The 14,671-nt window shown below is 46.6% G+C and overlaps 1 protein-coding gene across 2 annotated transcripts in view; it reads right to left on the bottom strand.

The window, feature by feature from the left end:
* Nucleotides 1-14,671, bottom strand: part of PCGF2 (polycomb group ring finger 2) — a 37,285-nt gene that overhangs the window by 17,092 nt on the left and 5,522 nt on the right. The window contains exon 1 of one of the 2 annotated variants that reach the window (XM_040437159.1): nucleotides 10,756-10,927. The exons of the other annotated variant lie outside the window; for it this stretch is intronic. The gene's annotated coding sequence lies outside the window, so the exon portion shown is untranslated. Of the gene's footprint in view, nucleotides 1-10,755; nucleotides 10,928-14,671 lie in introns of those variants that run through there. 2 annotated transcript variants of the gene reach the window in all.

Raw genomic sequence — 14,671 nt, 5'->3', positions numbered from 1 at the left:
CGGGCGCCCTGAGTGCAGGCTGGGCTTTCACGGACCGTGCGTCCGTGGTTTAACGGAAGTGTTGCCCGGCCTTAGGGGAGAGATGGCACAAGGGGGAGAGAGACGATGGCCCAAGGGGGAGTGAAGCTGATGGCACTGGGTGGGGAGAGCTGAAGGCACTAGGGTGGGGGAATGGAGCTGAAGGCACTAGGGTGGGGGAATGGAGCTGAAGGCACTAGGGTGGGGGAATGGAGCTGAAGGCACTAGGGTGGGGGAATGGAGCTGAAGGCACTAGGGTGGGGGAATGGAGCTGAAGGCACTAGGTTGGGGAAATGGAGCTGAAGGCACTAGGGTGGGGGAATGGAGCTGAAGGCACTAGGGTGGGGGAATGGAGCTGAAGGCACTAGGGTGGGGGAATGGAGCTGAAGGCACTAGAATGGGGGAATGGAGCTGAAGGCACTAGAATGGGGGAATGGAGCTGAAGGCACTAGGGTGGGGGAATGGAGCTGAAGGCACTAGGGTGGGGGAATGGAGCTGAAGGCACTAGGGTGGGGGAATGGAGCTGAAGGCACTAGGGTGGGGGAATGGAGCTGAAGGCACTAGGGTGGGGGAATGGAGCTGAAGGCACTAGGGTGGGGGAATGGAGCTGAAGGCACTAGGGTGGGGGAGAGCTGAAGGCACTAGGGTGGGGGAGAGCTGAAGGCACTGGGGGGAACTGATGCACTTGGGCTGATCGCACTGGGGGAATGAAGGGTGTTGGAGACTGATGGCAGGGGGTCTGTCTGATGAGTTTTTATAAAGGAAAACAGTCAATTTTTATTAATTCATTTTTTCTTATTAAAGTACTTGATTAGTCGTAAAAATAATCGTTAGAATACTCAATTGTTAAAATAATCGTTAGCTGAAGCCCTAGTTTACACTGCTTGGCCCTGTCCATTAAACTGCAGAGGGCGCAGCAGTTGCAGAGAGAGCAGAGCCTCTAGGTGTAATGGCAATGCCCCCGTTGCTCCTAGGGGCTCATTTACATATATTAAAACATAATTTATCGCAGAAATACGGGCACATATGAACATGAGACCAACACAGATGCCTTCAGCTGCCAAGCGCACATGTAAGGCTGGGTTCACACGAGCGTGTCCGGATTAGTTCCGGATGCGTCCCGGTGTGTTGCGGCAAACCCGCGCGAGTAGGAATGCAATTGCAGTCAGTTTGACTGCGATTGCGTTCCGATGTTCAGTTTTATCGCGCGTGTGCAATGTGTTTTGCAACGCGCGTGATAAAAAACCGACTGTGGTACCCAGACCCGAACTTCTTCACAGAAGTTCAGGTTTGGTTCGGTGTTGTGTAGATGTTATTATTTTCCCTTATAACATGGTTATAAGGGAAAATAATAGCATTCTGATTACATTCTGATTACTGCAAGCAAGTGCGGATGCGGTGCGATCACCGTGGTGATGGACCCTGTGATTGGAGCATGTGATCTGACGTCACCAAAGGTCCTTTAGCCCATAGTTCATCTTTTAAAGAACTGAAGACCGGGAGAACTACGCGAACAAACGGAGAAGGTGAGTTAATTTTTTTATTTTTTTTACCCCTCAACTGATCACCTACTATGCATTCGTAATCAAATGCTATTATTTTCCCTTATAACCATGTTATAAGGGAAAATAATACAGTGTATAGACAGTCCACCTAGCAACCGTGCGTGAAAATCGCACCGCATCCGCACTTGCTTGCGGATGCATGCGATTTTCACGCAACCCCATTCACTTCTATGGGGCCTGCGTTGCGTGAAAAACGCAGAATATAGAGCATGCTGCGATTTCACGCAACGCATAAGTGATGCGTGAAATCATCGCTCATCTGAACAGCCCCATTGAAATGAATGGGTCCAGATTCAGTGCGGGTGCAATGCGTTCACCTACCGCATTGCACCCCGCGGAAATCTCGCCCGTAGTGAACGCAGCCTACAGCCCCATTGAAATGAATGGGTCCAGATTCAGTGCGGGTGCAATGCGTTCACCTACCGCATTGCACCCCGCGGAAATCTCGCCCGTGTGAACGCAGCCTTCACACGAGCGTGTCCGGATTAGTTCCGGATGCGTCCCGGTGTGTTGCGGCAAACCCGCGCGAGTAGGAATGCAATTGCAGTCAGTTTTGACTGCGATTGCGTTCCGATGTTCAGTTTTATCGCGCGTGTGCAATGTGTTTTGCACGCGCGTGATAAAAAACCGACTGTGGTACCCAGACCCGAACTTCTTCACAGAAGTTCAGGTTTGGGTTCGGTGTTGTGTAGATGTTATTATTTTCCCTTATAACATGGTTATAAGGGAAAATAATAGCATTCTGATTACATTCTGATTACTTGCAAGCAAGTGCGGATGCGGTGCGATCACCGTGGTGATGGACCCTGTGATTGGAGCATGTGATCTGACGTCACCAAAGGTCCTTTAGCCCATAGTTCATCTTTTTAAAGAACTGAAGACCGGGAGAACTACGCGAACAAACGGAGAAGGTGAGTTAATTTTTTTTATTTTTTTTACCCCTCAACTGATCACCTACTATGCATTCTGTAATCAGAATGCTATTATTTTCCCTTATAACCATGTTATAAGGGAAAATAATACAGTGTATAGACAGTCACCTAGCAACCGTGCGTGAAAATCGCACCGCATCCGCACTTGCTTGCGGATGCATGCGATTTTCACGCAACCCCATTCACTTCTATGGGGCCTGCGTTGCGTGAAAAACGCAGAATATAGAGCATGCTGCGATTTTCACGCAACGCATAAGTGATGCGTGAAAATCATCGCTCATCTGAACAGCCCCATTGAAATGAATGGGTCCAGATTCAGTGCGGGTGCAATGCGTTCACCTACCGCATTGCACCCGCGCGGAAATCTCGCCCGTGTGAACGCAGCCTAACAGGTCAGCCAGTGTCATAGGTACAAATCTGACGACAGATGAGCTTTAATGAAGCTAATGCAAGCAGAAAAGATGATTCCTATTCATATGATAATAAAATGACTCGATCTGATTGAGGTGTTCCATAAGGCTGATCAAAGATGAGATGCCTGTTGGCCAAATGCTTGCTCAGCTGACAGCTACCTCACCCGACCCCCTCCATACACATGCACCCCCGGCTGAGCATGCATGTGTTCTGCACTAGTATAGAAAAGGATATTGTTGCTGCCAGACTGTTTTGTGAGAAATAAGCCAAAGAAAAGGGATCAGGCATGTTGAAATCCAATATGACCCTTCACTTCCCCTACATCTGCCGTCGGGGGGGGAAATCAAGAGGCCCTACCAAAATGAGCTTGCATTTAATGTGTACAGCCAGCTTCCTTTAAAAATTGAGGGAATCCTATGATTGAATCACACAACTAAATCTAAAACTAAAGCTATGTTCACACTGGCATTATAACCAGAAGCCACAAGGCTACAATCGCACACCATGTGCTGTCCGCATCCGTTCCGCGCCCCCACAAAAAAAACATAGAGCATGCGGACAAGAATAGACATTTCTATCACAGGGCTGGCCGTGTGCGGTCCGCAAAATGTCGAATGCACACGGCTGGTATCTGTGTTTTGTGGATCCGCAATTTGCAGACTGCAAAACACATACGATCGTCTGAATGAGCCCCAAGCCAGTATTCTGTAAGAGCGAACCATGACGATTCCCGCATAATCCTGCTCCCGGAAGAAAATAATAATCCGAGCAGTAGTTAGTGGTTGATGCCACAATTGGGTTAGTGGTATGATGTGGGCAGAACGTACCGCTGAGCAGCGCTCCTGTATATGCACAGAACTTACACTGTCACCATTCTCACAAAGGGGGACATTATAGCACTAAATTACTGCTGGACCCTGGAAATCAAATTTTTTACACGTGGATTTTGTTGCTAAATTTCAGCCTATGGTTTGCAATGGGTCAAATCTGAAACATGAAGGGGAATAATGTGTGTTTGAATTTAACTGATTTCTTCCCGCAGCGTGTGCACCCCTATATACACACATATATACTGCGATAACTGATAGCGGTCCTCTGCCTGGCAGCATAGAGCGCCATACACATTAGATGTATGTCAGCTGAACCAATCTATTGTGTTTGCGGACCTTCTGACCACGCACACGACCATATCCATTTTGCTGGTCCACAAATTGCGGATCTGCAAAATATGGAAGCGGTCCATGTTGCATCCACATTTATTTACATGGGTCCTTGGTCTGCATTTTGTGTATGTATGGGACATGTTCTGGATGGATGTGGAAAACACATGGATCATCCATTCTGTTCCGCAAAAAGACAGAAATTGTCTGCAAAATGAGGACCATGAACCCATTGAAAAGGGGGTCCGCAAATAAAATGTGTATGGCACATGGACCACATCCATATTTTGGGGTTCTGCGATTGACAGACAAGAAAACATATGTGGTCGTGTCTATGGGGCCTGAACGAGCATTCGACGGACATGCTATCTTATGTGTATGGCCAGCCTAAATTTCCAGTTTCTCTGCAGGCTTTGTAATGCAGGACAGGTCCTCCAGTGAGACTCTATAGCCACTCGCCACTCTGGCCTGAGATGAGGATGCCCTCTATTAGGGCTCATGCACACAAACGTATTTTCTTTCTGCTTCCGTTCAGTTGTTTTTTTGCGGACCGTATACAGAACCATTTATTTCAATGGGTCTGCCAAAAAAACGGAAGGTACTGTGTGCATTCCGTTTCCGTATTTACATTCTGCAAAAAAATAGAACATGTCCTATTATTGTCCGCATTACAGACAAGGATAGGACTGTTCTATTAGGGGCCAGCTGTTCCATTCCGCAAAATACGGAATGCACACGGATGTCATCTGTATTTTTTGCGGATCCGTTTTTTGCGGACCGCAAAATACATACAGTCGTGTGCAAAAGGCCTTAAACCTTATCACTGAGTAGATCTTCGCTACTGGGTTTGGGCTCGTTCACGCGTGTGCTGCCCGTTTCCGTATTGCGGACCGCATTTGCAGATCCGCAATACACGGGCACCGTTCTGTGGCCATTCCGCATCACGGATGCGGACCCATTCATTTCAATGGGTCCGCAAATCTGGAGGTGCGGAACAGAAGAACGGAACACTACGGAGTGCTTTCTGGGGTTCCGTTCCATGCTTCCGCACCGCAAAAAGAGAGCAAGTTCTTTATCTTTTTGCGGAACGGAAGGATCGCGGACCCATTTGTGGTCCGCAAAAAAAAAAAAAACGGATGACATCCGTACGCCATCCGTTTTTTTTGTGTGGATCCATTGTAAAAATGCCTAAAACGGACAAGAATAGGACATGTTCTATTGTTTTTGCGGGGCTACGGAACGGACATACTGATGCGGACAGCACACTTGAAATAAATGGGTCCACATCCTATCAGCAAGAAAAACTGAACGGACACGGAAACAAACAACGTTCGTGTGCATGTAGTCTAAGGGCTCATTCAGACGGCCGTATGTTTTGTTCCACATTCATTTCAATAGAGCCACAAAAGATGCGGACAGCACACCGTGTGCTGTCCGCATCTGTTGTTCCGTTACGGGGCCCTGCAAAAGATATAGAGCATGTCCTATTCTTGTCCACAATTGCGGACAAGAATAGGCATTTTCTATGAGAGTGACGGCCATGTGAGGTCCGCAAATTGTGCAACGCACATGGGCCGGTATCCGTGTTTTGAGAATCCGCAATTTGCAGACCGCAAAACACATACGGCCGTCTGAATGAGCCCTAACTGATGGAAATAACTGACCATATAACAGAACTGTGAACTCAGCCTTTGCGGTCCGCAAAACATGGATCTGCAAAAATTACGGATGACGTACAATCAGGTCCAAAAATATTGGGACATCGACACAATTCTAACATTTTTGGCTCTATACACCACCAAAATGGATTTGAAAGGAAACTAACAAGATGTGCTTTAACTGCAGACTGTCAGCTTTAATTTGAGGGTATTTACATCCAAATCAGGTGAACGGTGCAGGAATTACCACAGTTTGCATATGTGCCTCCCACTTGTTAAGGGGCCAAAAGTAATGGGACAGAATAATAATCATAAATCAATTTTTCACTTTTTAATACTTGGTTGCAAATCCTTTGCAGTCAATTACAGCCTGAAGTCTGGAACGCATAGACATCACCAGACGCTGGGTTTCATCCCTGGTGATGCTCTGCCAGGCCTCTACTGCAACTGTCTTCAGTTTCTGCTTGTTCTTGGGGCATTTTCCCTTCAGTTTTGTCTTCAGCAAGTGAAATGCATGCTCAATCGGATTCAGGTCAGGTGATTGACTTGGCCATTGCATAGCATTCCACTTCTTTCCCTTAAAATACTCTTTGGTTGCTTTTGCAGTATGCTTTGGGTCATTGTCCATCTGCACTGTGAAGCGCCGTCCAATGAGTTCTGAAGCATTTGGCTGAATATGAGCAGATAATATTTCCCAAAACACTTCATAATTCATCCTGCTGCTTTTGTCAGCAGTCACATCATCAATAAATACAAGAGAACCAGTTCCATTGGCAGCCATACATGCCCACGCCATGACACTACCACCACCATGCTTCACTGATGAGGTGGTATGCTTAAGATCATGAGCAGTTCCTTTCCTTTTCCAAACTCTTCTCTTCCCATCACTCTGGTACAAGTTGACCTTGGTCTCATCTGTCCATAGGATGTTGTTCCAGAACTGTGAAGGCTTTTTTAGATGTCGTTTGGCAAACTCTAACCTGGCCTTCCTGTTTTTGAGGCTCACCAATGGTTTACATCTTGTGGTGAACCCTCTGTATTCACTCTGGTGAAGTCTTCTCTTGATTGTTGACTTTGACACACATAAACCTACCTCCTGGAGAGTGTTCTTGATCTGGCCAACTGTTGTGAAGGGTGTTTTCTTCACCAGGGAAAGAATTCTTCGGTCATCCACCACAGTTGTTTTCCGTGATCTTCCGGGTCTTTTGATGTTGCTGAGCTCACCGGTGTGTTTCTTCTTTTTAAGAATGCTCCAAACAGTTGTTTTGGCCACGCCTAATGTTTTTGCTATCTCTCTGATGGGTTTGTTTTGTTTTTTCAGCCTAATGATGGCTTGCTTCACTGATAGTGACAGCTCTTTGGATCTCAGCTTGAGAGTTGACAGCAACAGATTCCAAATGCAAATAGCACACTTGAAAGGAATTCTGGACCTTTTATCTGCTCATTGTAATTAGGATAATGAGGGAATAACACACAACTGGCCATGAAACAGCTGAGAAGCCAATTGTCCCATTACATTTGGTCCCTTAACAAGTGGGAGGCACATATGCAAACTGTTGTAATTCCTACACCGTTCACCTGATTTGGATGTAAATATCCTCAAATTAAAGCTGACAGTCTGCAGTTAAAGCACATCTTGTTTGTTTTATTTCAAATCCATTGTGGTGTATAGAGCCAAAAATGTAACAATTGTGCCGATGTCCCAATATTTATGGACCTGACTGTATGTGTGCACTCCGGATTTTCAAGAGCGAAACAGCTGGCCCCTAATAGACCAGTTCTATCCTTCTCCGTTATGCGGACAATAATAGTACATGTTCTATTTTTTGGCGGAACGGACATGAGGACATACAGAAAAGGAATGCACACAAAGTAACTTCCGTTTATTTTTGCAGACCTAGGGCTCAATCCCATAAAAGTTTTTGCGTTCCATATATGGCCCGTTTTTTTACGGTCCACATACGGAACCGTTCATTTCAATGGTTCCGCAAAAAAAACTGAATGTACTCCGTTAGCATTCCGTTTCCGTATTTCCGTTCAAAGATAGAACATGTTCTATTATTGCCTGCAAATCACGTTCCGTGGCTCCATCCAAGTCAATGGGTCCGCAAAAAAAACTGAATGTACTCCGTATGTCTTCCGTATCCGTTCTTGCAGAACCATCTATTGAAAATGTTATGCCCAGCCCAATTTTTTCAATGTAATTACTGTATACTGTATATGCCATACAGAAAAATGGAATGGAACCGGAAACACTGCTGAAACAAAAAACTGATCCGTTAAAAATGGCCTGCAAAACACAGAAAAAGCCATACGGTCGTGTGAACAAGCCCCTATTGAAATAAATGGTTCCGCATACGGTCCGCAAAAAAAACGGAATGGAAACAGAAATAAAATACGTTCGTCTGCATGAGCCCTTAAAGGGGTTGTGCAGCAGCATGATATTGATGGCCTATCCTCAGGAGAGGTCATCAATATCAGACAGGTGAGGGGTCCGACTCCCGCCACCCCCACCGATCCGTTGTTTGAAGGGGTCGTGGTGCTTGTGCGAGCGCTGCTCCCTCTTAAATGTTTACCTGCACACGTCTCCCTTGTAGTTGTGTAATTACAGTTTCTTCTTCCGTTCACTTGAATGGTACGGAGCGTGCTTACTGTGTGCAGGTAAACATTTAAGAGGAATCAGCGCTCGCACGAGCACCACGACCCCTTCAAACAGTGGATCGGCAGGGGTGCCAAGAGTCAGACCCCAAACCTGTCCGATATTGATGACTTATTCTGAGGATAGGTTATCAATATAGAAAAAAAAAACTTTAAATTGTTTTTCTGGGAACAGACCAGATTGTCGCGAGGATGTACAACCCCTTAAATTGAATATTCCCTAACAGGGAGTATGGGTTTTCTAACCGGTCGACCCCTTTAAGTTACCATGGACTACAGAGGACCTACAGTACTGTGGACCTGCCAAGGTAATGTTAATCCAGCATGCGGTCCATCTTTGCCATAGGACCAGTATTTCCAGATCGCACGTGGCGGATTAATGGGCATTTTCAGTATTTTGTGTGCGAATATGAACGACTACTATAGTAATGTATACCGCATATCCTTGAAAATATAAGGTTCACTTCTGGCAAGCAATTCAATAAGGTTTTTCTGGGAAATGCTAAATTTCTTTGCACCTTTCCACCATTATGATCCTGGTCACCCAGCTTTCCTACAGTCCTGATCAGCATATTTCGCTTGTTATGTAGCGATGAGGGAGCAGGCGATGTATTCACATTAGGGCTCATACACATGAGCATGACCATATACATTTTGCAGTCCGCAAAACACGGATCAACAAAAAAAAATTAAAAATGGATGACATCCGTGTGACGTCCGTTTTTCCCCCCAGATGAATCGTAACAATGCCTGTCCTTGTCCGCAAAATAGACAATAATAGGACACTCTATTTTTTTTTTTGCAGAACGGACATGCGCACACGGAATGCACACGGAGTAATTTCCTTTTTTTTTTTTTCAAGCCCCATTAAGGCAAATAGTTCCACATCCAGCCTTTAAAAAAAAAATAAAAAAAACGGAACGGAAAAAAAATACGCTCGTGTGCAGGAGCCCTTTATTTGGTAGATTGGCCATTCAGAAGTGCGGCAGAGATGAGTGACAACTCCCATGGGAGATGCTAGGGTGGCCACCGGTTGTCAGCCAACATACGCAGAATAAGTGACAGAAGACAATTTAGGGAAAAGTGCAGTTTTCGTCTTCAGTCTCACACTGACTACAGGAGAATGGCCGTCATCTCTTACCAAGTCACGCACGTGAAAAGGTCAAGGCTCCTTGTAAGATCGGCCTCCACTCAAAATCTCACTGAAAAAGAAAGTCCTTGAGTCGTCCTCTTCTCTCAAGCTCTATTCAATAGTTTCCTCCTAATATCTGCTTCTGGGAAAGCTGGGTGACGTCCAATAACGCCGCCAACTGAGTTCCCACTGGGGATGCACCCAGCTTTCCTATCCCGTGGAAGCATCTCAGCATAAACAGGTAGACTTGCCATTCAGGAGCCTGGTAAAGCTGGGTGACAACCCCAGCCGCAATGGCAGCCATACTGGTTGTCAGATATAAGTAATAAACAGCGGATAGAATATTTACCAGAATTGAACAATTCTAGGACTTCTGGGGACATTACCATAGTTTGTAATGACCGTGAAGGGTTAAGAGTAGGGGGCCATGGAGATGGGGGGGATGCAGGCTGTCATGTACTGTGTACATACAGTGGCGGCTGGCACATGGTGTCACTTGTCACCCTTCTATGGATCTGATGGACACATAGACTAGTGATGGTCAGCTCCTACGTGACGGCAGGTGACGGCAGGCCATATTAGTCCTGTGCCCCTCCATGTGCAATACATGGGCGCTGCTGGAAATAATGCTGTAGTCTATAGCAGGGGACCCCAAAACACAAGTGGAGGGGGCTGATCTGAAGTCGCCCATATACGTAAAGATCAAGGGGCGATTTGATGTTGCAAAAAGTAGGAGTACCCCCCGCAACCGGTCAGCACATCAGCGTACCCATCATAAATCTCAATGGCGTAAATGTGAAAGTTTGCGCCATGACCTGCGGTAAGACACGATCGGACGTCACCCGCATAGGTAAAGGTAAATCCGAGTTTCTCATGAGAATGACCCTCATCTGGATGTATGGGGGGGGGGGGGGGTGTAGGGAGCACGATTGCCCCAGGATTATACATGGGGGGCATTAACCCCGTCCCTTCCACACAATTCAGGGGAGAGCGATGATCTGTATAAGGGGGACCAGTGTGAGCCCCAGACATATGGGGAGAGGGCTCATCAGACTCCACAGCAAGCCCAGCACAAGCTGGGGAGGGGGGCAGGCAGCACATCTAATGCATCTAACATATGGCTGAAAAGAGGGACCCCCAGTAAAATGTGCACCCCAACCCCAGCTGTCCCCCCACAAAGAGCACATCCTTCCTGGGTCCGCCCCCCAGTGCCCTTACCTGATGATGATGCTGCTCTCTCTGTGGTCCGCCTGTCTCCAAGATTATTTCTCCAAATGGCTCTCCCCTCCCCCTTCCCGTCTCCCTCCAGCCCAGTCTGTGAGCGCTCTCCTCGCCTGTCTCCCCCTCCCTTTGTCTCTGTCTCTCTTCCTCCCTTCTTCTTCTTCTTCTTTTTTTTATTTTTTTTCCTTCTCTCTCAAAATGGCTTTTTTTTTTTTTTTTTTTTTCAGACAAGGACAGGCCCCGCCCCCCGTGTCATGTGACCTCCTTCTCCTCCCTAGGGATTTGAGCAAAGGGGGAGGAGGAGGAATGGAAAACAGGAGAGGGGATGTGTGGTGAGGACAAAGAGCCAGACTCTGCCAGGCTGGGTGTCTGCAGGCTCATGACTGCACTTTGTAGGCTGGCATGTCAGGGGGCTCCATGCCACAATGTGAACTCCCCACCAGAGACAAGGGCATACCTACCATAGAGGCATGGGTTATGGTTGTATGGACCAGCTCTGAGGGGATTAGGGTTCATTTTGATTTTGGAGACCCCTTTTGCCTATGTATATCAATACCATTAGATTATTATGGGCTGGGTCTGCAGACCATCTAATGCATTAATGGTCTGGCGACTGCGTGTGGCCCTACAGGATCCTCTGGACGGCAGCAAACTAGGGCAGAGAATGTAGGTAGTTATGGAGCTTTACAGCCCTCATACATCTGCTCCTACACATACCTCCCGACTTTTCAGGGACAATTGCAGCATGACGCACATGCCTCTAATCCTGCCCAGTGCCTACCTACACATGCCCAATCTCACCCAGTCCCCTTTGTGCCTCACCTTAGTGCTACTTTCACAGTAGTTATGCCGTCTTAGTGCCCCCACACACTAGTTATGCCCCCTTATTACCACCACACAGTAATTTTGCCCCTTTACCGTCCCCACATGGAATGCTCCCTTAGTCCCCCATTCACAGAAGTTATGCCTCTTTAGTGCCCTCTTCACAGTAATTATGCCCCCACATGGTACTTATACCCTCTTAGTGCCCCTGCACATTAGCTATGTCCCCTTATTGCACCCACATAGGAATTTTGCCCCTGTACTGTCCCCACACAAAATGCTCCCTTACTGCCACCTTCACAGTAGTTATGCCCCCTTAGTGCCCCCACACAGTAGTTATGCCCCCTTATTGCCACCACACAGTAATTTTGCCCCTTTACCGCCCCCATATGGAATGCTCCCTTAGTCCCCCCTTCACAGAAGTTATGCCTCCTTAGTGCCCCCTTCACAGTAGTTATGCTCCTTACTGCCCCCCACATAAAATGCTCCCTTACTGCCACCTTCACAGTAGTTATGCCCCCATAGTGCAACCACACCCCCTTATTGCCCCCACACAGTAGTTATGTCGTCTTAGTCCCCCCACACAGTAGTTATGCCGTCTTAGTGCCATCACACAGTAGTTATGCCCCCTTATTGCCACCACACAGTAATTTTGCCCCTTTACCGTCCCCACATGGAATGCTCCCTTAGTCCCCCCTTCACAGAAGTTATGCCTCCTTAGTGCCCCCTTCACAGTAGTTATGCCTCCACATGGTACTTATACCCTCTTAGTGCCCCTGCACATTAGCTATGTCCCCTTATTGCACCCACATAGTAATTTTGCCCCTGTACTGCCCCCACACAAAATTCTCCCTTACTGCCACCTTCACAGTAGTTATGCCCCCATAGTGCAACCACACAACCTTATTGCCCCCACACAGTAGTTATGCCCCCTTAGTGCCAACCTTACAATAGTGAAGCCCAGTGTTTATAAAATCAAAAAAGTAATTGTCACCTAGCCAATTCCCCCGATGAATGGAGCACATCATGCTCTCCTCAACAGCAGGCGCAATGCAATGATGTCATCACTCCTGCTCAGCACAGTAAGCGTGATAACGTCACTGCATTACACGTACTGCTGGGGACAGCACCAGCCAGGGAATGGCGGAGCATGGAGCTGGCAGCTCCCTGCTTCACCATTGTATTCAACTGGCTCTGTGTCAGATACAGTTGAAATCAGGACATGCTGCAGCCCTCCCAGAACCACAGGACAGCCACCAAAATCTGGGACTGTCCCCTCAGATGAGGACGGTTCGGAGGTAGGAGATGGAGGATGCCATGATTTTCCTAATGTCAGGCTTTATGTCTTCATATGAAATCTGAGGCATACAGAGGCACAGTAGGGAGCTTTTGTACCTCTTTGAAAGGCATATTACTGTTCCATACAAATTAAAGCCGTAATACAGCCATGGGTGGTCCTGCTAGAAAAGGAACGTGTAGCACAGATGCCGTAGAGGTGTGTGGAGGGTTAATATGCCTATCTTATGTCCTCATCTTGGTTGAACATGATATGTACAGTACAGACCAAAAGTTTGGACACACCTTCTCATTCAAAGAGTTTTCTTTATTTTCATGACTATGAAGGCATCAAAACTATGAATTAACACATGTGGAATTATATACATAACAAACAAGTGTGAAACAACTGAAAATATGTCATATTCTAGGTTCTTCAAAGTAGCCACCTTTTGCTTTGATTACTGCTTTGCACACTCTTGGCATTCTCTTCATGAGCTTCAAGATGTAGTCCCCTGAAATGGTCTTCCAACAGTCTTGAAGGAGTTCCCAGAGATACTTAGCACTTGTTGGCCCTTTTGCCTTCACTCTGCGGTCCAGCTCACCCCAAACCATCTCCATTGGGTTTAGGTCTGGTGACTGTGGAGGCCAGGTCATCTGGCGTAGCACCCCATCACTCTCCTTCATGGTCAAATAGCCCTTACTTTCAAAGTTTTCCCAATTATTCGGCTGACTGACTGACCTTCATTTCTTAAAGTAATGATGGCCACTCGTTTTTCTTTACTTAGCTGCTTTTTTCTTGCCATAATACAAATTCTAACAGTCTATTCAGTAGGAATATCATCTGTGTATCCACCTGACTTCTCCTCAACGCCACTGATGGTCCCAACCCCATTTATAAGGCAAGAAATCCCACTTATTAAACCTGACAGGGCACACCTGTGAAGTGAAGACCATTTCAGGGGACTACCTCTTGAAGCTCATCAAGAGAATGCCAAGAGTGTGCAAAGCCGTAATCAAAGCAAAAGGTGGCTACTTTGAAGAACCTAGAATATGACATATTTTCAGTTGTTTCCCACTTGTTTGTTATGTATATAATTCCACATGTGTTAATTCATAGTTTTGATGCCTTCAGTCTGAATCTACAATTTTCATAGTCATGAAAATAAAGAAAACTCTTTGAATGAGAAGGTGTGTCCAAACTTTTGGTCTGTACTGTAGCTATAGGCTGGAGTGTAAGGGTACTTTCACACTTGCGGCAGAGGATTCCGGCAGGTGTTCCGTCGCTAGAACTGCCTGCCAGATCCGGCAATCTAGATGCAAACGGATGCCTTTGTGAGATGGATCCGGATGCGGAGCCGTCTCACAAATGCATTGCAATACCGGATCCGTCTTTCCGGTTGTCATCCGTAAAAACGGATCCGGTATTTATTTTTTTCACAGACTTAATGGTCTGCGCATGCGCGGACGAAAAGAATGGATTCGTTTTGCCGGAACACTTGGGGCCGGATCTGGCATTAATGCATTTCAATGGAAATTAGTGCCGGATCCGGCATTCCGGCAAGTGTTCAAGATTCTTTGCCGGAGAGAAAACTGCAGCATGCTGCGGTATTTTCTCCGGCCAAAAAAAATGTAAGAGGGACTGAACTGATGCATCCTGATGCATACTGAATGGAATGCTCTCCATTCAGAATGCATTAGGATAAAACTGATCAGTTTTTTTCTGGTATTGCGCCCCTAGGACGGAACTCAATACTGGAAAACAAAAACACTAGTGTGAAAGTACCCTAAAGCCCCATTTGAGACCCACATTGTG

Source organism: Bufo bufo, chromosome 6 (genome assembly GCF_905171765.1).
Source record: "Bufo bufo chromosome 6, aBufBuf1.1, whole genome shotgun sequence".
NCBI lineage: Eukaryota > Metazoa > Chordata > Amphibia > Anura > Bufonidae > Bufo > Bufo bufo.
This window is presented reverse-complemented; position numbering and strand designations above follow the sequence as displayed.